General features: G+C 45.2%; 1 protein-coding gene and 1 pseudogene across 1 annotated transcript in view; one reads left to right on the forward strand and one right to left on the reverse strand.

Moving 5' to 3' along the window:
* LOC126428433 (unconventional myosin-Ib) overlaps positions 1–23,994 on the forward strand; it is an 852,237-nt gene that overhangs the window by 396,367 nt on the left and 431,876 nt on the right. The window lies entirely within an intron of this gene.
* Positions 16,595–16,712, reverse strand: LOC126428571 (5S ribosomal RNA; annotated as a pseudogene).

Here is a 23,994-nt window from a genome sequence, read left to right on the forward strand (position 1 = left end):
CAAGTGACCAGCAAAGACATGTCTGGAGACGCCCCGGAAAGGTGGGTTATCAACCTGACTGTTGCCCGCTATAGCCAGACAACCGGGAGCGATGGTCTGGGGTGCCATTTTATTTCATAGCGGAAACCCGTTGGTTGGCATCGGATGGCACCCTTGTTACACAGCGGTACGTCGACTATATTCAACGCTCTGTTTTGTTGCCCCTCATGGCAAACAATCCTGGGCTTACATATCAGCAAGATAACGCCCGTCCGCACGCGGCGAGATTTTCTACAGCCTGTCTTCGTGCTTGCCAAACCCTACCTTGTCCAGCAACGTCGCCAGATCTCTCCCCAGTTGAGAACGTTTGGACCATTATTGGCAGACCCCCCCCCTCCTCCCCCAATCCATATCAGTATTTGGACGATCTAAAGCTCCAGTTGGACAGAAGTTGGCACGATATCCCTCAGGAGAACATACAACGACTTTATCATTCAACACCGAGTGGCATTAACTGCTTGCATAAGCGCTAGACGTTCACCAACGCATTATTGACTTGCTCAATTTACGTAGTTTTTTCTCTTGAATAAATCAGCAAATTTTTCTGAAATTGTAATCATTTGTTTGCTCATGTACATCTATTCAACAGGTTTCCGTCCTATTCAGGTAATTCCTTCCTGCTGCGTCATTTTTTTCTTTCCTTTTTTTGTCTTATAGTGTATAACAAAGGTTGTCACATTCCATTTGTCATCTGCGTACGGTCCCAGCATTTGCTGTGATGGAATTGGGTGCCACTGGTTACAGAACGCGGTCACTGCTGATTCCCATAACTGTAGCATCCGCAACATTTCTGACGTGTTAAGGCTGGTGGCTGTGACCGTCTTCCAGGCCTCTGTGACCTTATCTTTCAACAAGATAATACAAGACCGCTCGTCGCCCATGCTCTTGTTAGCTGTCGCAATTACAGACGATGTTTGACTGTTGCCTTCGCTAATACCTTCATTACATCTACATCTACACCGAGCGAGGTGGCGCAGTGGTTAGACACTGGACTCGCATTCGGGAGGACGACGGTTCAATCCCGCGTCCGGCCATCCTGATTTAGGTTTTCCGTGATTTCCCTAAATCACTCCAGGCAAATGCCGGGATGGTTCCTCTGAAAGGGCACGGCCGACTTTCTTCCCCATCCTTCCCTAATCCGATGAGACCGATGACCACGCTGTCTGGTCTCCTTCCCCAAACCAACCAACCAACCAACCATCTACATCTACACCTATACCATACTTTGCCGGCCGGTGTGGCCGAGAGGTTCTAGGCCCTTCAGTCTGGAACCGCGCGACCGCTACGGTTCAAATCCTGCCTCGGGCATGGATGTGTGTGATGTCCTTAGGTTAGTTGGGTTTAAATAGTTCTAAGTTCTAGTGGACTGATGACCTCAGATGTTAAGTCCCCTAGTGCTCAGGGCCATTTGAACCATTTTTACACCATACTTTCATTTCCCCCTTTTCCTGTGGCAGTCCTCTTAAATTCAATCCTAGCTATACACCATGTTTGTGTAACCACTGAGGTGGGCATCATAATTAATGGGCAGAATGTAGACATGCTGCATTACACGGGTGGCACTGCTGTGGTCACAGAGACGGATGAAGACCTAAAGAAGATCCTCAGCACAGTCGAACGGATTTTCTGTAATCAGTAGGGTATAAGAGTAAACAAGCGAAAGACTGTAATAATTTTATGTAGTGCTAAATAAGAATATGAACCTTTAAGAATAAGAATTGGAAGCTAGAAGTGATAGAGGAATTTTGGAAACAGTTTCACAGAGGTCTGTAGAAGCTGGAAAGAAGTCATGAGCAGAATAAAAGCAACCCAAAACAGCATTTAATTTGAGAAAGAACTTAGTCACCAGCAAGAATATAAATGTGGAAATAAGGAAATTGATTATGAAAGCATTTGTTACAGTGAGGACCTGTACGGTTGTGAAACTTGGACAATAAGAAAAGAAGAGACAAGACAGTTAGAAGCCATGGAGATTTTTGTTTTGGTTTTTGCTATGGAAAGGTGATAATGATCGTCTGGGCAGACAGAGTTACCAATGAAGAGATGACAATAACAGTAAAGCAAACCAGGTCTGTGTGGAAGCCATCCAAAAAAGAAGAGACAAACTCGTAGGACGCATGACAAAATCACAGGAACAATAGCAGAAGGTCGGTCAGCATACAAAGTCACGTTAGCTGCCGAAGGGGTGACCTGGTAGCAGGCGTCGGCGCCTATAATTTCGACGTTCTGTAGCAGCGTTGGCTGACGTTCCCAGAGAGGGGTTCATATCCTCCATTTGTTCCTCAAAACACCCTCTACAACACCTCGACGTTTGTCCCAGTTTTCCTGGAACACCCTGCATACAGCTCGCACAGGGCACAGTAGCTGATGCGGAGTGATCAGTTTTCGTCCAAAGCACTGGGCGTATTCATTCGTCTGTTTGGAAGGGGTACAGCAATAAGTGTTTTCCACCTTTCAGCCGGTAAGGGATGACAGAATCAAGGTGCGAACCCTGCAGTTTATCTCAAACAATTTTACATAAACTATTTGGTAAAAAAATTTCATTTTTGTTTTACTTACAGCTTCATATGTCAAGTTCATGATGATGTGCCCATCATATCGTTAATGGTCAAATTATTGTTATATTTATCTGCCGGCTGCTGTGGCCGAGCGGTTCTATGCGCTTCAGTCCGGAACCACACTGCTGCTACAGTCGCAGGTTCTAATCCTGCCTCGGACATGGATGTGTGTGATGTCTTTAGGTTGGTTAGGTTTAAGTAGTTCTAAGTTCAAGGGGACTGATGACCTTAGATGTTAAGTCCCATAGTGCTTAGAGCCATTTGAACCATTTTGATATTTAAGTGAAAGTCAGACACTGTGCGAGATTCGGAAAGGTGTGCAATGAAAAATAGAGGTCGCTATGATTTTGCGTTCGGTGCATATTAAGTAATCACATAATATGTTGTTACATACGAAATTTAGCCAACATACTGAATTTCTCTTTAGACGCACATTGAAGTATTTATCTGTCACCAATCTCGAGAAAACTGATCTGACGTAGCACACCCATTTGTGGTCCCACCATACCAGCAATAAAGCCTCAGTGAAATATCCACAACATTCCTCGTATTTCATAAACAGTTTCAGATGTCAGAATGAGATTTTGGCAAATGATAGCACGCAAAGAGGAGAGCATTTTACCATATCATTATTATGTGAAACTTTATTATCTACCGTGTTATTCCAATAACTGCAGACGTTTTCGGTGAAAGAATGTGTTTTTTAAGAGCCTTCGATAGCTGGTGAAATTGGAAATGCTATCGGTTTTGGAACAACATATGTGAAGACATTACACGTTTTTTTGTACCGAGGACGTGCCTTTTCATAAGCTACTGACTTCACATTTTCTGATTTCCTCAGTTAATAAACTTAATAAACTACTGTTTCAGAATTCACTCACAATTGCTTCAGCGCAACGTATCAGACAGTGTAAACTCCACTGTGTTTTGGCAAAAGAAGCAAACTTTGGCATGGCAACCAGAGAAATGTGTAGGTTTCACTCAAAATTCGCCACTCATGACGCTTCTCTGGAAGTTACAAATGATTATCAAGACAGGTGAAAATACGAGTAAATCGATACATTATCAGTGGAATTATTTTTAGATACTAACGAAAGCAGACATGACAGTAGATCTTCTTGAATGGTCACCATGGGCGTGGAGCGGCCCCACTTAATATTTACAAAAGATGTGAGGTTGGCTTCAGTTTAGAACAGCACTTCCCCTCTAGCGCTCGTCATTTCCCCTACAGCGCTCTCAGCGACCCCCCACTACTGCCGCTCCCCCCACACTTCCCCAGCCGATTGCGCATCTAGCAACCACGGCATTTTGCGCGCACTACTTGTGTACAGTGAGAAGTGTTCATAAAATATGACCATAGGTTACTGAAAGATCACCACCAAAACAGATAAACTCTGAATCAGAGCTGAGATAGTGTACAGTGACACATCTATGTTAGTCATCATAGCTCTGTTCGATTCGATGTCCACTCAGGTATGAATTGTCGCTGACAGAGACAGCACATCTGAGTACTAAATTACATGTAAATTTAATCATTTATTCTCGCTACTATACTGGAAATGTACAGAAAGAAAAATTTCATTGTTCGATATCCTTGAGATTTGAATTGATTGCAGTGTATCTGATTACACGTTCCGAAATCTCTACGGCGCGAGAAACAAATTCGTTATCAGAAAATAAGATGGTCGGAGGGGGAGGGGGCGGGGTGGAAGGAATGGAGAACATAGTAAGAGAGACTCGGTTGGAACGCTTGGAATGCAACGGAGAAAGCGTTCGCAGTGGCACGTGAAACAGGGAGATAGCGTGGTTGGCGGGTTGCCGAATTGGGCGGTTGTAGGCGCGGAGTCCGGTCTCGTAGCGATGGGCGAGTTTGAATTACGGCCTTACTAGCAATTAGCGAGGTTCAGATCGACTACTTTGCTTCGTTAGGTGCTCTGACCAGACAATTCCTACTGATTCCGAGGCTCAGAATGGATTTCGTGGACAGTCCTTTGTTACAACTGCAGTCCCAGCAACACAAAAAGGACTGTGTCATCGTAATCTATTGTCCTTACATCAGTCGCATAGTACTCACAGACTAAATTAACGCGGGAAGAAAAGGTATCAGCAAGTTTACTCAGAAACGCAGGCTTATTTTGAAAGTACAATAAGTAAAGGTGCAATAACTACGATGTTGTGTTGTTGTGGTCTTCAGTCATAAGACTGGTTTGATGCAGCTCTCCATGCTACTCTATCCTGTGCAAGCTTCTTCATCTCCCAGTACCTACTGCAGCCTACATCCTTCTGAATCTGCTTAATGTATTCATCTCTTGATCTCCCTCTACGATTTTTACCCTCCACGCTGCCCCCCAGTACTAAATTGGTGACCCCTTGATGCCTCAGAACATGTCCTACCAACCGATCCCTTCTTCTGGTCAAGTTGTGCCACAAACTTCTCCTCTCCCCAATTCTATTCAGTACTTCATCATTAGTTATGTGATCTACCCAGCTAATCTTCAGCATTCTTCTGTAGCACCACATTTCGAAAGCTTCTATTCTCTTCTTGTCCAAACTATTTATCGTCCTTGTTTCATTTCCATACATGGCTATACTCCATACAAATACTTTCAGAAACGACTTCCTGACATTTAAATCTATACTCGATATTAACAAATTTCTGTTCTACAGAAACGCTTTCCTTGCCATTGCCAGTCTACATTTTATATCCTCTCTACTTTGACCATCATCAGTTATTTTGCTCCCCAAATAGCAAAACTCCTTTACTACTTTAAGTGTCTCATTTCCTAATTTAATTCCCTCAGCATCACCCGACTTAATTCGACTTCATTCCATCATCCTCGTTTTGCTGTTGTTGATGTTCATCTTATACTCTCCTTTCAAGACACTGTCCATTCCATTCAACTGCTCTCCCAAGTCCTTTGCTGTCTCTGACACAATGACAATGTCGTCGGAGAAGCTCAAAGTTTTTATTTGTTCTCCATGGATTTTAATACCTACTCCGAACTTTTTTTTTGTTTCCTTTACTGCTTGCTCAATATACAGATTGAATTACATCGGGGAGAGGCTACAACCCTGTCTCACTCCCTTCCCTACCACTGCTTCCCTTTCATGACCCCCCAACCCTTAAGACTGCCATTTGTTTCCTATACAAATTGTAAATAGCCTTTCGCTCCCTGTATTTTACCCTGCCACCTTTAGAATAACTACGATAAGACTGATGTATTCTTACTGTCAAGAAATAAATAATGAACCTCTTCGTTCCTTCGATCCACACGTGTGGACCTTCGTTCATTATTTTTTTCTGTAAACAGGCGTATTTTTTCGATTATAGACCGATAGTCCTCGAGTGTGATTTTTCTAATTCTTAGTCTTAAAACCAGGGCGTAGTACCTTGCAAAGTACGAATGGTGTGTTAGTTTACAGCTGATAGTACGCAGAAAATGATTACTTCTACAAATCGATAAGGTGTGTACATAATTACTGCGTCAAACTGCAATATCTGTTCAAAAAAATTCCTGAACATTCGTAATTTCGCGCCAATGGTGTGTCGGAGCGAAATGCATTGGCATCCCGGCACACGCCTGTGTGTAGTGCGTAACTGCCGGAAGTTTCATTGTTGTATGTGTGTTAGTTATTGTTCGGTGCTGCATTGTGTGGAACGTTGCGACGCACAGTTCGCGAATTTCGAGATGGAAGAGTTGCGAAGCATCTGCATTAAGTTTTGTGTGGAACTCAAGAAAACCTTTACAGTGAGACACCAAATGATGCAGTAAGTCTACGGTGATGAGTGCTTAAGCCTTACTCGGTGTTACGAGTGGTTCACGCGGCTTAAAAATGGTGGGACGAAAGTTAAAGGTCGCGCTTCGACATATGTTGTGCGTGCCTATCGATGACTAACTGTGCGACAGATTATAGAGAAATATAACATTTAGGTTGGATCATGTCATGGAATACTGACACGGCATCTTGGACTACATCGTCTTGCTGCCAAGTCTGTCCCGCGACCCATGAGTCAAGACCAGAAAGACCTTCGCCTCGGAACCTGTGAAGAGGTTTTGGATCGCGCAAATGAGATGGAGATGTTGCTGAGGGGAATCATATCTGGTGATGAGACGTGGGTCTGCTGTTATGATGCTGAGGCGAAGGTTCAGTCTGCACAATGGGTGGGGAGAGGTTCTCCAGGACCAAAGAAAGCTCGCAAAGCCATGCTTATAGTTTTCTTTGAAGGATTAGTTCACCATGAATTCGTGCCACAGGGAGAAACTGTTAATCGATGGTACTATCGGGACGCGTTGCGACGCCTGCGAGAAAATGTGAGAAGGAAACCGCCTGAGATGTGGCGAGACCATGGCTCTTCTATCGCGATAACACACCGGCACAGCACATACATACCCGTTGGTTCGTGTCCAATAAGCGTGGGCTCTAATGTGAAACACATCTCCTCTACTGAGCAAGTTTTCACAGCTGTTAAGGTACGCACTTTAGAGCCCACGTTTATTTGGCATTTTTTCTCGTTTTTGTCCACACTACCACCGCTGAAATTTACCAAACCTACACTCTTCGCAACACAAGAACCGGTACATGTATTCAACTGTCAGAGGTATCAGAACGGTTTTCGTTTATAACTTTCGACTCTTTCGTTCCCGGTACAGGGATCCCTACTTCAAATTAATACATTTATCGTCCTCCATCATCCTAGAAAGTCTGTAACATCATCGCGGAATCACCACGAGTATGCAAACATTTGCCGCGCGGGATTAGCCGAGCGGTCTGGGCGCAGCAGTCATGGACTGTGCGCCTGGTCCCGGCAGAGGTTCGAGTCCTCCCTCGGGCATGGGTGTGTGTGTTCGTCCTTAGCATAATTTAGGTTAAGTAGTGTGTAAGCTTAGGGACTGATGACCTTAGCAGTTAAGTCCCATAAGATTTCACACACATTTTTGAACATATATACATTTACAGACGCCCGCGCCTATAACTTTGACGCTCTGTAGTCTCGTTGCATGACGTATCCGCACATGGGTTCCTATTCAAATACCATGTACTCACTCCCGTCTACAAGTCCTAGAAGTCTGTAAGGGGAATTTCCGAACACGCTGTATATACAAGGTGGAAAGTAATTAAACAGACAAACTCAGGGAGGTTGTAGGGGACATCAAAACAAATATTTTTCCCTAATGTCAGTTTTTCCTATGAGGATTATTTAAGCCGGTGGAGGCCGTATTACGCTCTTCAGTTGTTAGAGGGCGTATTACGCTCTTTAGTTATTGTAGTGCATTGTCTCTGTTTACTAATGGAGCGATACACCTCGGGTGAGTACACTGATATGGTTGGTGCGTACTACGTAGCGCACCACAACGGATGAGCTGCACAGCGGGTTTATCAACATTAATATCCTAATCGCCGTATCCCACATCATACGACCTTTGCTGCTGTGTACCAACGTCTGCGTGAGACGGGCTCATTTAGCAGATTACCTGGACAGGGACGCCGTCGCACGGTAAGAACGCTGCAATTTGAGGAAGCTGTCTTGCAGCATGTGGAGAGGTATCCTTCAATCAGCACTCGTGCAACTGTACGTAGCATGGGGACTAATCAGACGAATGTGAGAACAGTCCTTCGAGAGCAATTGTCACGTCCATTTCACTTACAGAGTGTCGACAACCCGGAAGCAGTTGATTATCCACCCAGAGCACAGTTTTCGCAGTGGTACCTGGAACAGTGTGAGCTGCGTCCTACATACACATCGTCTGTGTTGTTTACCGATGAAGCAACGTTCGGGCGTGATGGAGTCTTCAACATGCACAATTCGCATGTTTGGAGTGAGGATAACCCACATGCCACAGTTACTAGCGCTCATCAAGTACGGTTCTTCGTTAATGTGTGGGTCGGTGTTGTTGGGGACTGTTTAATTGGGCCGTATCTGCTACCTAGGCCATTAAATGGCAGGCACTATTACAATTTTCTCGCCAGAGCATTTCCAGACTTGCTGGAAGACGTCCCGCTCCCTACAAGACAACGCATGTGGTCCCAACATGACGGGGCGCCGGCACATTTCAGTCGTCGTGTGCGTCGATTCCTGGACCGACTGTTCCGAGAAACGTGGATTGGCAGACGTGGTCCCGTACCATGGCCTGCTCGATCCCCAGATATCTCCCCTCTGGACTTTTTTGTGTGGGGAGAGATGCGCAACCTTTGTTACGCAACTCTTGTCGCATCAGAAGAGGATCTGGTTGCCCGGATAGTAGCAGCAGCTGGAACAATTCAGGATACACCTGGGGTTTTTGCCCGTGTCAGACAGAACATGATCCAACGGTGTAACCTTTGTTTACGTGTCGGTGGAGGCATTTTTGAAAATCTACTGTAACTGAAATTGGGTTGTGTTAATGTGTTGTGTCTTGGTCATAAAAAAATGGAAAAGTGTTTGTTGGTTTAACGAATTTGCCGCCAGAGAAATCTTCCTCTACCGGTTTAAATAATCCTCATAGGAGAAAATGACATTAGGGAAAAATATTTGTTGTTACTTGGCAAGACAGCCAAGCCACAATGAGAGGAAGCCGAAAGGCACGCGTTAAGCTCACGCAGATTGGCGTGAGGTCTGGAACAGTTAAAGGAATTAATAGTAGCAAATAAAGTACGTAGTTGATGTAATACTTAACTTTAATCCACAATTGTAGAACATCTCTCTTGACGGTACATGTTATAACCACAATATAAAATAATATCAAATGCTATGGCGCCTTGCTAGGTCGTAGCAAATGACGTAGCTGAAGGCTACGCTAACTATAGTCTCGGCAAATGAGAGCGTATTTGTCAGTGAAGCGTCGCTAGCAAAGTCGGCTGTACAACTGGGGCGTGTGCTAGTAAGTCTCTCTAGACCTGCCGTGTGGTGGCGCTCGGTCTGCAATCACTGACAGTGGCGACACGCGGGTCCGACGTATACTAATGGACCGCGGCCGATTTAAAGGCTACCACCTAGCAAGTGTGGTGTCTGGCGGTGACACCACAATATTTGTTTTGATGTCCCCTACAACCTCCCAGAGTTTGTCGGTTTAAATACTTTTCACCCTGTATAGAACATCAGCGATCCTCTCACATTTCCCTGGGGCACTCCTGACGATACCCTTTACAGTCACATAACTCCATCGAGGCGCGTCGTTCTTTTTTGTCCTAGACTGTATGAGCGGTTTTATGGTAGTACAGTGTTGCTCTTATTTAGCTACGGGTGTCCCATCACACGACCCCCATTATTCCGCGCCTGCCACACTTCCCAATCCTAGAGCTGCGCCCCGGTACAGCGGACGGCACGCCAGTCCGTGTGGCGCTGGGGCCGTGTAGCCGCTCCCCGGCTGAGAGGCGTCCCGTGTTCTGCGGTAACTCCAGAGTCCAGGAGGCCGGCCGCGGCCGCTGGAAGCTGGAAGCTCGCCAGAGCCTCCTCCTCCTCCTCCCCCCCCTTCCCCCCTCCCACTCTGCTGACCAACTCACTTCGCTGCTCTCTGCTTTCCTCAGCACAGACTCGACACGACACCAAAAATGCCGCAGGCGTTCCCCACTTTAGTATACGTGCAGCTTTAGAAAAGGCTTTTGACACTGTCGACTGGACTACACTGTTTGAAGATTCGGAGATAGCAGGGAGCGAAAGGTTACTTACAACTTTTGCAGAAACCAGACTGCATGCACCCAGTAGGGATGTTATCTGCTGCATCCTAATATGGAGTAAGTGAAACGCCGTGCTAAAGCAGCAGGACAGGACAGGTAGTTGTAATTGTGGAAAGGGGCCAAAATGAGCGGCTGTCAGTTACACTCCAACACATATAGCTTTATTTTTTCGACCAAACATTACAGTACAGATTCTCGAACTTAGTTATCGGCTGAATACGCCACACTATCTTATGCCTTAAGGGCACAACCAGTTTAATTTAAAAAACAAAGAACAAAAAAACGGCTAAAAGCCTTTAACTCAAAATTCAGATGGCCCGCCGGGGTGGCCGAGCGGTTCTAGGCTCTACAGTCTGGAACCGCGCGACCGCTACGCTCGCAGGTTCGAATCCTGCCTCGGGCATGGATGTGTGTGATGTCCTTAGGTTAGTTAAGTTTAAGTAGTTCTAAGTTCTAGGGGACTGATGAACTCAGAAGTTAGGTCCCATAGTGCTCAGAGCCATTTGAACCAAAATTCAGGTGCCAAAGAGAATATTTAGAGGGCAGAAGGCCTCACGTTAAGTAAGTTCTACAATTTTGCTGAAGGCCCGAAATCTAACACTTGAAAAGCCACAACCTTAATTTAAAGACGGCTGAAGGCCCATGATTTAAGACTCAAGGTAAAATTAAATAAAAAAACACAAGGCAGAAGGCCTTATCTTCAATTAGGCTGAAGATCCCAAACAGTCTGATGCGCGAAAGACAAAGATCCTTAATTTAAAAACGGCTGAAGGCCCCATGACTTAAAACTCAAGGTAAAAAAATTTAAACGACAAAGCCTTATCGTAAATTAGGCTGAAGGCACCAAACAATCTAATACTTGACAAGCAAAGAACTTTAATTTTAAAACGGCTGAAGGCTCATGACTTAAAACACAGCTAAAATAATTTTTAGTAGGCACAAGGCCCAAGGCTTAATCTTTAAACAATATATTAATCAGGCTGAACGCCCAAACAATCTAGCACTTGACAAGCAAGGAAGTTTACAAGCAAGGAAGTTTAGTTGTAAATATATATTTCTATACCTGCAAATTCGCTCTTCAAAACTTCTAAGGTACTTTCCGCTGACCTGGAACCACGAAATTTGGTGCGAAACGATGTTTCACAGCGCAAGTAAAGCAAAAAAAATCGTAAATTGTTAATTTGTAATTACATCAATGCAAAACCTATTTCTTTTGTCGTTTGTTATACGACTTCAAACTTGAAATTAAAACATTCTCGAAAGACCTGGAATCTCTGGGACCTACAATATGTGATCAAAAGTATCCGACACCACCAAAAATATACGTTTTTCATATTAGGTGCATTGTGCTGCCACCTACTGCCAGGTACTCCACATCAGCGACCTCAGTAGTCATTAGACATCGTGAAAGGGCAGAATGGCGCGCTCTGCGAAACTCACGGACTTCGAACGTGGTCAGGTAATTGGGTGTCACTTGTGTCATACGTCTGTACGCAATATTTCCACCCTCCTAAACATCCCTAGGTCCACTGCTTCCGATGTGATAGTGAAGTGGAAATGTGAAGGGACACGTACAGCACAAAATCGTACAGTACGACCTCGTCTGTTGACTCACAGAGAACACCGACAGTTGAAGAGGGTCGTAATGTGTAATAGACAAGACTTCTATCCAGACCATCACACATGAATTACAAACTGCATCAGCATCCACTGCAAGTACTATGACAGTTAGGCGGGATGTGAGAATACTTGGATTTCATGGTCGAGCGGCTGCTCATAAGCCCACATCACGCCGGTAAATGCCAAATGACGCCTCGCTTGGTGGAAGGAACGTAAAAATTGGACGATTTAACAGTGTACAAACGTTGTGTGGAATTACGAATCACGATACGCAATGTAGCGATACGATGGTAGGGTGTGGGTATGGCGAATGCTCTGTGAACGTCATCTGCCAGCGTGTGCCAACAGTAAAATTCGGGGGCAGTGGTGTTATGGTGTGGCCGTGTTTTTCATGGAGAGGGCTTGCACCCCTTGTTGTTTTGCGTGACACTATCGCAGCACAGGCCTACGTTGATGTTCTTGCTTCCCACTGTTTAAGAGCAGTTCGAAGATGGCGATTGCATCTTTCAACATGAGCACATGATCACCTGTTCATAATGCACGGCCTGTGGCGGAGTGGTTACACGACAATACCATCCCTGTAATAGACTGTCCTGCGCAGAGTCCTGCCCTGAATCCTATAGAACACCTTTGGGATGTTTCTGAACGCTGACTACATGCCAGGCCTCACCGACCGACATCGATACCTCTCCTCCGTGGAGCACTCCGTGAAGAATGGGCTGCCATTCCCCAAGAAACCTTCCAGCACCTGACTGAACGTATACCTGCTAGAGCGGAAGCTGCCATCAAGTCCAAGGGTGCGCCAATACCATATAGAATTAGCATTACCGATAGAGGGCGCCACGAACTTGTAAGTCATTTTCAACCAGGTGTCCGGATACTTTTGATCAGATAGCGTATTATGAAGTCCCTACCGCGTTTTCTGTCTGTTCGTGAAGACCGATCTCAGGAACTATTATAAGGATTTTGATGCAGCTTTTACTAATGGCTATACTGCTTCATGAGGAAAGTTTGTGTGTGCAATTTCTTACCGTGATTTGAGAGAAGTTGTCCAGCCGTATACACGAGGAGAACACGGCAAGTTCCATAAATCAATTTCCCAGGAACTGCACTCAATGGAAGAGGTTTCAAAATAGGGGAACCGTGGAGACTCGACCATTTCTGAGAAAAGCCTTTGTATGCCTTTTAGCGAGTAAGTAGTTCAGTCGAAACAATAGCGCAGTGGCTAGCCTTCTGATTTCACACTTTTGCCCCCATGTTCGAAACCCGACTATTATTTCTATTTTTTCATTTGTATACTCATGTCCGTAGAAGATTACTTCACGAATGGTTTCCAGTATATAGTAATTGTATATCTCATTAATGAATTGGAAAAAATGAGAAAATTGCATTTGAAATTGTTTCCGGTGAAATTCCTGTTGTGTATCTTGATTCATGATCAACTGCAAGCGGCTGTTTCCTCTAAACTAATCTGCTGTGGCGTGGTTTACTGCGAAGTTATTGCCAACGCTTGAAATCTCCAGTAATGTTGACGCCCTTTCTTTCCCGAGTGAGATTCATATGAATAAACATCGCTGTCGCAAACTGCTTTCGCTTGTGGTATTCGCAATTTCTGTGTATCTAATGTTTCTGTGATCGGTACCCTCCAAGAAAATACACCAAATATTCCTGAATAATAAACATAAGAACCGAATAGAAGGATTAATATAAGATCAGTTATTATTGGTTTTCCGTCTTAAGCAATCTAATTAACGAGAATTACACCAGATGGGTTTCGCTGTTAGTTATGAACCATCTTCCGTGGTTATTGGTTTTTCTATACATGTTCCCAAAACCACTGCTTTTTCCGTCCTTGCTTGCAACGGTTGACATCGGAAGACTTACACCACTGGCCATTAAAATTGCTACATCAAGAAAAATGCAGATGATAAACGGGTATTCATTGGACAAATATATTATACTAGAACTGACATGTGATTACATTTTCACGCAATTTGGGTGCATAGATCCTGAGAAATCAGTACCCAGAACAACTACCTATGGCCGTCATAACGGCCTTGATACGCCTGGGCATTGAGTCAAACAGAGCTTGGATGGAATGTACAGACAGGTACAGCTGCCCATGCAGCTTCAATGCGATACCACAGTTCATCAAGAGTAGTGACTGGTGTATGAAGGCCATTATTACGGCCAGAGGTGGTTGTTCTGGGTACTGATTTCTCAGGATCTATGCACCCCAATTGCGTGAAAATGTAATCACATGTCAGTTCTAGTATAATATACAGGGTGTTTCAAAAATGACCGGTATATTTGAAACGGCAATAAAAACTAAACGAGCAGCGATAGAAATACACCGTTTGTTGCAATATGCTTGGGACAACAGTACATTTTCAGGCGGACAAACTTTCGAAATTACAGTAGTTACAATTTTCAACAACAGATGGCGCTGCAAGTGATGTGAAAGATTGAGAAGACAACGCAGTCTGTGGGTGCGCCATTCTGTACGTCGTCTTTCTGCTGTAAGCGTGTGCTGTTCACAACGTGCAAGTGTGCTGTAGACAACATGGTTTATTCCTTAGAACAGAGGATTTTTCTGGTGTTGGAATTCCACCGCCTAGAACACAGTGTTGTTGCAACAAGACGAAGTTTTCAACGGAGGTTTAATGTAACCAAAGGACCGAAAAGCGATACAATAAAGGATCTGTTTGAAAAATTTCAACGGACTGGGAATGTGACGGATGAACGTGCTGGAAAGGTAGGGCGACCGCGTACGGCAACCACAGAGGGCAACGCGCAGCTAGTGCAGCAGGTGATCCAACAGCGGCCTCGGGTTTCCGTTCGCCGTGTTGCAGCTGCGGTCCAAATGACGCCAACGTCCACGTATCGTCTCATGCGCCAGAGTTTACACCTCTATCCATACAAAATTCAAACGCGGCAACCCCTCAGCGCCGCTACCATTGCTGCACGAGAGACATTCGCTAACGATATAGTGCACAGGATTGATGACGGCGATATGCATGTGGGCAGCATTTGGTTTACTGACGAAGCTTATTTCTACCTGGACGGCTTCGTCAATAAACAGAACTGCCGCATATGGGGAACTGAAAAGCCCCATGTTGCAGTCCCATCGTCCCTGCATCCTCAAAAAGTTCTGGTCTGGGCCGCCATTTCTTCCCAAGGAATCATTGGCCCATTTTTCAGATCAGAAACGATTACTGCATCACGCTATCTGGACATTCTTCGTGAATTTGTGGCGGTACAAACTGCCTTAGACGACAGTGCGAACACCTCGTGGTTTATGCAAGATGGTGCCCGGCCACATCGCACGGCCGACGTCTTTAATTTCCTGAATGAGTATTTCGATGATCGTGTGATTGCTTTGGGCTACCCGAAACATACAGGAGGCGGCGTGGATTGGCCTCCCTATTCGCCAGACATGAACCCCTGTGACTTCTTTCTGTGGGGACACTTGAAAGACCAGGTGTACCGCCAGAATCCAGAAACAATTGAACAGCTGAAGCAGTACATCTCATCTGCATGTGAAGCCATTCCGCGAGGCACGTTGTCAAAGGTTTCGGGTAATTTCATTCAGAGACTACGCCATATTATTGCTACGCATGGTGGATATGTGGAAAATATCGTACTATAGAGTTTCCCAGACCGCAGCGCCATGTGTTGTTGAAAATTGTAACTACTGTAATTTCGAAAGTTTGTCTGCCTGAAAATGTACTGTTGTCCCAAGCATATTGCAACAAACGGCGTATTTCTATCGCTGCTCGTTTAGTTTTTATTGCCGTTTCAAATATACCGGTCATTTTTGAAACACCCTGTATTTGTCCAATGAATACCCGTTTATCATCTGCATTTCTTCTTGGTGTAGGAATTTCAATGGACAGTAGTGTACTTCCAGAAAAAGAAGTGTTGCGTTACCTATCATCGTCAATTACAACTGCTTTGCGTGCGGGTTCATCGAGAATGGATCGTGGCTCAGTGGAAACGTGTCGCCTGCTCGGATGAATCACGTTTCTTGTTACACCAGGTCGAGGGTCCTGTCTGGACATGCCTTCATCCAGGCCAACTTCTACTTGATACATGCACTAAGCCACTGACACAGGCCCATGGAGCAATATTGTGCTGTGGGGGACAGTCACCTGGGATTCAGTGGGACCTTTGGTGATAATCGTAGACATCTAGACATCTCTAGACTACGTCAGTGTTATTATGGACCACGTCCATCCTTTCTTGTTTTATATTTTTCCAGACGCCAATGGCATCTTCCAGCAAGATAACTCTCTGTGCCATAACGCCAGTATCGTGATACAGTGGCCTTAGGAACACTACAGTGGCTATCGAACTAAGGTAATTCGGATCATCTGAATCTGATGTAACACGTGTGGAACACTATCTGGAAATCTACGGAGGACTTCTGGAATCCATGTCACGCAGAATCGCTCCTGCACTGCCTTCCACGCACTATTAAATTTGCGTCATTATTTTTGACTCATCAGCGTATACAAAGCACTCCGTGTTCAGGCCACGAGTGGCCAACTGGGACCATCCGACCGCCGTGTCATCCTCATGTGGAGGATGCGGATAGGAGGGGTATGGGGTTCAGCACACCGCTCTCCCGGCCGTTATGATGGTATTCTTGATCGGAGCCGCTACTGTTCGGTCGAGTAGCTCCTCAATTGGCATCATGAGGCTGAGTGCACCCCGAAAAATGGCAACAGCGCATGGCGACCTGGATGGTCACCCATCCAAGTGCCGACCACGCCCGACAGCGCTTAACTTCGGTGATCTCACGGGAACCGGTGTATCCACTGCGGCAATGTCGTTGCCAATCAGTGTATATAGATAAATCTTTTTCTGTGATTCACAGATATATTGGACCGCGTTCTCTCATCTGCGTAATGTGAGCAATGCTTTATGCAATATAAATGTGTATTGTTGCCCCCAGTGTTTGTTTTCTCGTGTTTGCGGTGTGAATATTTTGGCGTCCTGCACCACTCGTGGGCGCTGTTTGTTTATTACCACTTTATGTGTCTGCATGTTTTACATACGTAAACTTTGCGCTTTTATTTTTAACGAAACAGAAAAACACTGTGTGCCTGAGCACTGCGCGTGCGTTTTGTTGCGTCAACAGACGGCTGTTAAGAACCGCAGGGTATTTCGTGGGTCGCCTGATAACTGTAGAAGGGAGCATCTAGGATGGCCTGAAATTCGTCTAGTAATGTCGTCGGTGGGAGGAGACTGAATAAGTTTTTACGTTAAATATTCATTGGAATGTCTGGTGAGTAATACGAGGACTATTCAGTAGTACTGAAACACATTTTTTGTCCTAAAAGCAGGTTGGCTTTATTGAGGATTCCAACACACTACACTACTGGCCATTAAAATTGCTACACCACGAAGATGACGTGCTACAGACGCGAAATTTAACCGACAGGAAGAAGATGCTGTGGTATGCAAATGCTTAGCTTTTCAGAGCATTCACGCAAGGTTGGCGCCGGTGACGACACCTACAACGTGCTGATAGGAGGAAAGTTTCCAACCGATTTCTCATACACAAACAGCAGTTGACCGGCGTCGCCTGGTGAAACGTTGTTGTGATGCCTCGTGTAAGGAGGAGAAATGCGTACCATCACGTTTCCGACTTCGACATATGTCGGATTGTAGTCCATCGCGATTGCGCTTTATCGTATCGCGACATTGCTGCTCGCGTTGGTCGAGATCCAATGACTGTTAGCAGAATATGGAAACGGTGGGTTCAGGAAGGTAATACAAAACGCCGTGCTGGATCACAACGGCCTCGTATCACTCGCATTCGAGATGACAGGCATCTTATCCGCATGGCTGTAACGGATCGTGCAGCCACATCTCGATCCTTGAGTCAACAGATGGGGACGTTTGCAAGACTATAACAATCCACACGAACAGTTCGACGACGTTTGCAGCAGCATGGACTATCAGCTTGGAGACCACGGCTGCTGTTACCCTTGACGCTGCATCACAGACAGGAGCGCCTGTGATGATGTAGTCAACGACGAACCTTGGTGCACGAATGGCAAAACTTCATATTTTCCGATGAATCCAGGTTCTGTTTACTGCATCATGATGGTCGCATCCGTGTTTGGCGACTTCACGGTGAACGCACATTGGAAGCGTGTATTCGTCATCGCCATACTGGCGTATCACCCAGCGTGATGCTATGGGGTGCCATTGGTTACACGTCTCTGTCACCTCTTGTTCGCATTGACGGCATTTTGAACAGTGGACGTTACATTTCAGATGTGTTACGACCCGTGGCTGTACCCTTCATTCGATTCCTGTGAAACACTACATTTCAGCAGGATAATGCACGACCGCATGTTGCAGGTCCTGTACAGGCCTTTCTGGATACAGAAAATGTTCAACTGCTGCCCTGGCCAGCACATTCTCTAGATCTCTCAGCAATTGAAAACGTCTGGTCAATGGTGGCCGAGCAACTGGCTCGTCACAATACGCCAGTCACTGCTCTTGATGAACTGTGATATCGTGTTGAAGCTGCATGGGCAGCTGTACCTGTACACGGCATCCGTGCTCTGTTGGACTCAATGCCCGGGCGTATCAAGGTCGTTATTATGGCCAGAGGTGGTTGTTGTGGGTACTGATTTCTCAGGGTTTGTGCACCCAAACTGCGTGAAAATGTAATCACATGTCAGTTCTAGTATAATATATTTGTCCAATGAATACCCGTTTATCATCTGCATTTCTTCTTGGTGTAGAAATTTTAATGGCCAGTAGTATATATTATTCCTCATTCTTTTTGCTACAGAAGTCTATTTTTCAATGCAATCTCCGTTCAATGTGGCGGGCTTACACCATCTCACAGGGAGGGCTAGTATGTTCCCGTGGTCGACGTTGGAGCCAATGTCTTCCTTCATTAATAACTTCCGCGTCGTCCAGGTACTGCTTCTCGCAGAGTGCATCCTTCGTTGGGCCAAAGAGAAGACGCAAGGCGCGAAATCCAGGGTGTCGGGTTGATGAGAAAGATACGTCCAGTTATGTTGTCTGACCTGCTCTCGGGTGCACTAATTTGTCTGACGCACTGCGGTGTCATGGAGAAGGAGGAGATCGTTCGATTTTTTGTTGCGACTAACACGCTGATGTTGTTTCTTCAATTTCCAAGGGTATCATGATACATTTCGGAGTTGATCGTCGCATCATGAGGGAGAACATCAATTCAGAGATACAGTATCGACAGCAATAAATAGATTCATACCGCATAAGTTAATAAGAGACGGGACTGATCCACCGTGGTACATAAAACACGTCAGAACACTGTTGCGGAAGCAAGGGAAAAAAGCATGCCAAATTCAGAAGAACGCAAAGTCCCAAAGACTGGCTCTTTCACGGAAGCTTGAAATTTAGTCAATGCGAGATGGTTTTAATAGTTTCCACAATGAAACATTGTCTCAGAATAAGGTAGAAAACCTAAAGAGAGTCTGGTCGTATGTGAAGTACACCAGTGGCAAGAAACAGTCAATACCGTCACTGCGCGATAGCGATGGAAATGTTACCGATGATAGTGCCGCTAAAGCGGAGTTACTAAATACAGTTTTCCGTAATTCCTTCACGAAAGAAGACGAAGTGACTATTCCATAATTCGAAACCAGAACCGTTGTTTGCATGAGTGACATAAAAGTAGATATCTTAGGTGTTGCGAAACAACTCAGACACTTTAAAAAAAGCAAGTCTTCCGGTCCAGATGGTATATCAATAAGGTTCCTTTCAGAGTATGCAGACACAATAGCGCCTTTCTTAGCAATCACATGCAACCACTCACTTGATGAAAGGTCTGTTTGTAAAGACTGGAAAGTAGTACAGGTCACACCAATATTCAAGAAAGGAAGTAGGAATAACCCATTGAATTACAGATCTGTATCACTGACCTCAATTTGCAGTAATATTTTGGAACATATACTGTACCCGAACATTATGAATCACCTTGAAGAAAATGACTTAGTGATACATAACCAACACGGATTCAGAACATATCGTTCTTGTGCAGCACAACTAGCTCTTTATTCCCATGAAGTGCTGTCGACAAGGGATCTCAAATCGATTCCTTATTCCTAGATTTCCAGAAGGCTTTTGATACCGTTCCTCACAAACGACTATTAATCTAATTGTGTGCGTATGGAGTATCACCTCAGTTGTGTGACTGGATTCGTGATTTCCTCGCAGTGAGGTCACAGTTCGTAGTGATAGACGGTAAATCAACGAGTAGAACCGGATTGATATCTGGCGTTCGGCAAGGTTGTGTCATAGGCCCTCTGCTGTTCCTGATTTACATAAATGATCTAGGTGATAATCTGAGCAACTCCCTTAGATTGTTTACAGATGACGCTGTAATTTACCGTCTAGTAAAATCATCAGACGATCAATTCCAATTACAAAATGATCTAGAGAGAATTTCTGTATTGTGCGAAAAGTGGCAATTAGCTCTAAACGAAGAAAAGTACGAGGTCATCCATATGGGTACTAAAAGAAATCCGATAAATTTTGAGTATACGATAAATCGCACAAATCTATGGGCTGTCAATTCGACTAAATACCTGGTAATTACAATTATGAGCAACTTAAATTGCAAAGACCACATAAATAATATTGTGGGGAAGGCGAAACAAAGACTGCGCTTTGTTGGCAGAACACTTAAAAGATGCGACAAACCCACTAAAGAGACCGCCTACATTGCACTTCTTCCGAATGCGTAAATATTTCGTTGACACTCACGTACGTAGGGAGGAATGATCATCATAATAAAATAAGAGAAATCAGAGCTCGAACGGAAATATTTAAGTGTTCCTTTCACCCATGCGCCATTCGAGAGTGGAATGATAGAGATGTAGTATGAAAATGGTTCGATGAACCCTCTGCCAGGCACCTAAGTGTTAATTGCAGAGTAACCATGTAGATGTAGATGTAGATCAAACAAAATATCTCATTCAGAGTCCCAGGACGCCGTCGCCATGGCTTTCCCGGCTGAGAGTCCAGCTTTTAACGTTTTCTTCGGAGAAGATGTGGTATGGCGCCACTCCACGGATTGCGTTGTGTTTGGCAGCGTGCACAAGGGAGTCATCATCTTCAAACCTTGTCCCACGAAGAGAGTCTTTCAGTTTCCCAAAGAGATGATAGTCACATGGAACCAGGTCAGGATTGTAAGGCGGGTGTTTCAGTGTTGTCCATCCGAGTTTTGTGATCGCTTCCATGGTTTTTTGAGTGACATGTGGCCGTGCAGTGTCGTGCATCAGCTAAAGATCTTGCTTTTGCCGGTATCGTCGAACACGACTCAGTCGAGCTTGAATACTCTTCAGTGTCGTCACATATGCATCAGAATTTATGGTGGTTCCACTTGGCACGATGTCCACAAACAAGACTCCTTCGGAATCGAAAAACACCGTAGCCATAACTTTTCCAGCAGAAGGTGTGGTTTTGAATTTCTTTTCCTTGGGTGAATTTGCATGATGCCACTCGATTGACTGCCTCTTCGCCTCTGGTGAAAAATGGTGGAGCCATGTTTCATCACCTGTCACAGATTTTCCAATGAATTCATCTCCACCATTCTCGTACTGTTCCAAAAGTTCGCTGCATACCGTTTTTCTTGTGTCTTTGTGGGCCACTGACAACATCCTGGGAAACCACCTAGCACAAACCTGTTTTAACGCCAACACCTTCAGTATTCTGCAAACACTTCCTTCCCCTATCCCAACGTAGCGTGACAATTCGTTCACTGTGATGCGTCTGTCAGCAGTCACCAATTCGTTAACTCTCGGCACATTGTCTGGAGTGTGTGCAGTACGAGGCCTGCCGCTGCGAGGACAATCCTCAATATTGCCGTGCCCGCTTTCATCACGTAACCCGCTTGCCCACCGACTAACTGTACTGCGGTCGACAGCAGCATCTCCGTACACCTTTTTCAACCTCTTGTAGCTGTTTCCCACTGTCTCGTATTCACAGTACGGGAATTCTATGACAGAACGTTGCTTCTGACGAACGTAAAGTGTAGCAGCCATCTTGAAGACATGCTGTGACGGCGCCACTCACGGGAACAGGTTGAACTAAGTTTGAAAAAAAAGCGGGAAGGATGTATCTATACACTGTAAAACTTTCACACATGCAGAATGAAAACTGTATTTTTACAAAAATAGTGTGCATATCTGTTGGAGTGACCCTCGTATTAGGTGGCGAGGAACGCAGAGGGCACACACCTTTGAGTGCCCCAATTGGTGGACAGGTGTGAGAGCTACTAGGAGAGACGTCCAGTTGAGTAGCGAGCTGTTTGTTTGTGACCCTTCCATCATCGTACGCATGACAGTCGCCTTACCCAACTCACCCTGCTTTGGGTCACTGCCAGGTCTCCGTAACCATTTTGCAAAAGCCTGCGAATATCTGCGATGTTCTGGTTTTCCGCCAAAAGAAACTCAATGAGAGCCCTCTGCTTGGAAAACACCTCCGTCACAGACGCCATTTTGAACCGTAGGCATAGCGCCGCCACCTATCATGACTTCATGAAACTAGGTGCTGAAGCAGAAATATTTCACGATGTCCCCCTACCGGCATTTTTTATAACCGAAATTGGTCGAGAAAACAAATGTGTCGCATTACCCACTGAACGCCCCGCGTATCTACATCTACATACATACTCCGCAATCCACCATACGGTGCGTGGCGGAGGGTACCTCGTAGCACAACTAGCATCTTCTCTCCCTGTTCCACTCCCAAACAAAACGAGCGAAAAATGACTGCTTATATGCCTGTGTACGAGCCCTAATCTCTCTTATCTTTGTGGTTTTTCCGCGAAATGTAAGTTGGCGGCAGTAAAATTGTAGTGCAGTCAGCCTCAAATGCTGCTTCTCTAAATTTCCTCAGTAGTGATTCACGAAAAGAACGCCTCCTTTCCTCTAGAGACTCCCACCCGAGTTCCTGAAGCATTTCCGTAACACTCGCGTGATGATCAAACCTACCAGTAACAAATCTAGCAGCCCGCCTCTGAACTGCTTCTATGTCCTCCCTCAATCCGACCTGATAGGGATCCCAAACGCTCGAGTAGTACTCAAGAATAGGTCGTATTAGTGTTTTACAAGCGGTCTCCTTTACAGATGAACCACATCTTCCCAAAATTCTGCCAATGAACCGAAGACGGCTATCCGCCTTCCCCACAACTGCCATTACATGCTTGTCCCACTTCATATCGCTCTGCAATGTTACGCCCAAATATTTAATCGACGTGACTGTGTCAAGTGCTACACTATTAATGAAGTATTCAAACATTACGGGATTCTTTTTCCTGTTCATCTGCATTAATATACATTTATCTATATTTAGAGTTAGCTGCCATTCTTTACACCAATCACAAATCCTATCCAAGTCGTCTCGTATCCTCCTACAGTCACTCAACGACGACACCTTCCCGTACACCACAGCATCATCAGCAAACAGCCGCACATTGCTATCCACCCTATCCAACAGATCATTTATGTAGATAGAAAACAACAGCGGACCTACCACACTTCCCTGGGGCACTCCAGATGATACCCTCACCTCAGATGAACACTCACCATCGAGGACAGCGGACTGGGTTCTATTACGTGTCCACATTAATTTTCGTAGTCAGTGATGAACAGCTGTAATTACTGTACTGAATGTGATAATGGAGATTCGCTGTTTGGAGGTATGAAGGTCGTAAGTGTGAAGTACAGGGGACAGACCGTTGTCCATAACTTGTGCAGACACCGGACTGAAACTGAAGTCACTGGACGTGAATGGGAGACAAGTATTTAAAACGCACTGAGACAGCGTTGTAGCGTACCTCCGGTCTTAGTCTGTACAATGAGCATGCAGTACAGGAACCCTAGGAGATATATGGGAAAAGAATTAAATTCTAGGGAGGACAACTAAAAGCTAAAATAAACTGTGAATCTGTCACACTGGACAAAACAGATGGAAGATCAGTTGCGCCGGCCGCTGTGGCCGAGCGGTTCTAGGCGCTTCAGTCCGGAACCGCGCTGCTGCTACGGTCGCAGGTTCGCATCTTGCCTCGGGGATGGATGTGTGTGATGTCCTTGGGTTAGTTAAGTTT

Source organism: Schistocerca serialis, chromosome 12, assembly GCF_023864345.2.
Source record: "Schistocerca serialis cubense isolate TAMUIC-IGC-003099 chromosome 12, iqSchSeri2.2, whole genome shotgun sequence".
NCBI classification, from domain to species: Eukaryota; Metazoa; Arthropoda; class Insecta; order Orthoptera; family Acrididae; genus Schistocerca; species Schistocerca serialis.